This window comes from Galeopterus variegatus, unplaced genomic scaffold (assembly GCF_000696425.1).
Source record: "Galeopterus variegatus unplaced genomic scaffold, G_variegatus-3.0.2 Scaffold4190, whole genome shotgun sequence".
Taxonomy (NCBI): domain Eukaryota; kingdom Metazoa; phylum Chordata; class Mammalia; order Dermoptera; family Cynocephalidae; genus Galeopterus; species Galeopterus variegatus.
The window spans coordinates 139208-140508 of record NW_007730301.1 but is presented as its reverse complement, the minus strand read 5'-3'; positions in this window follow the sequence as shown (position 1 = coordinate 140508).

The following is a 1301-nucleotide window of genomic DNA, read 5'->3' as shown; positions in this document are numbered from 1 at the left end:
AATATCTCACCGTGGGCATGGTCACTCTGACCCAATGAGTACCATATTAAAATTAAATAATTTTGGGGGGGCATTTACAAATTGACTTGGCAAAATGGGACCCCATTTACCACTCCCTTACCCTTTCCAAGTCAAAATAATTTGTGGTTCAATTTAAGTGAAATCAGGGTCTTCAGGGATTGAAACACATTAAACAAGACCAATTAGTGAAGGAGTGATTATTTCCACTGTTTCTCTATTAACAATTTTGCCTGTTCCTAAACTTGGAAAATATAGTTTCTCATAGCATTACAGAAACCCTAATGCTATGGTCTTAAGGTTCCCATAGCCAATATTATGGAAATGACTACTTCCATCTACTCAGCAACTGGTAAGTATTTTGGTATTATAGATTTGGCTAATATGTTCAGCTCAGTGCCTATTTCAACAGCCTCTCAGCTGCAGTTTAGCTTCATTTCCAAAGGGGCATCGTACACGTTTCCCCAGCTACTCTGGGGCATCTGTACAGCCTTGCCATCACACACAGTCTTTCCAGGCAAGATCTTAACTGCACCTAACTTTCTTCAGGAGCACAGGTATGATGTTATATTGATGACGTTCTCCTCTGTGGATATTAGTTTCATATGCTTATTAAGGACATATAAATACTCCAAAGGAGCTCAAATAAAAAAAAAAAAAGAAAAAGAAAAGAAAATGGGACATTACCCCATACATAGTGCAAAATCCAGCCACTTTATTTAGATTCCCAAAAATTATTTGGTAAAATGAGGGCTGCTTTATCCTGCCATCGTCAAGAAACAGCTATTGAACCTCTAAGCACTTACAATGTAAAAACAAGCCCCATCTTTTAGGCCTTTTGTGAATGTGAAGGCAAGATACATTTCATCATTTACAAATTCTACTTATGCACATTTACCCCATTCCTTGCAAACTGTTCCACCTTGAATGGGGCCCCCTTTGACAAACGACTCTAGAATCTGTCCAAATTGTAAAACAATCGTGCTCTCAGAGATTCCTTCATTACCGAAACTTTACAAACCTCTTTTTGTACCTTCTACAGTTTGTGGACCATTCATCATGTCCGTAAATTGTCCATGAGCTTCTATTGCAGGAAACTACCCTCATGCATCTGCTGCTATGCACCAGCAGAGTGGCAATTGCTAGTCACAGGCTGGGCTGTTTGGGAAATGGAGGCTCTCACATGCCCTGAGCTTGTGATTATCTATACCCAGCTGCCCCATTATACCTCGGGTCATGGAAGCTCAACATAGCTACAGAAGCATACTTGTAATAAGATAAAG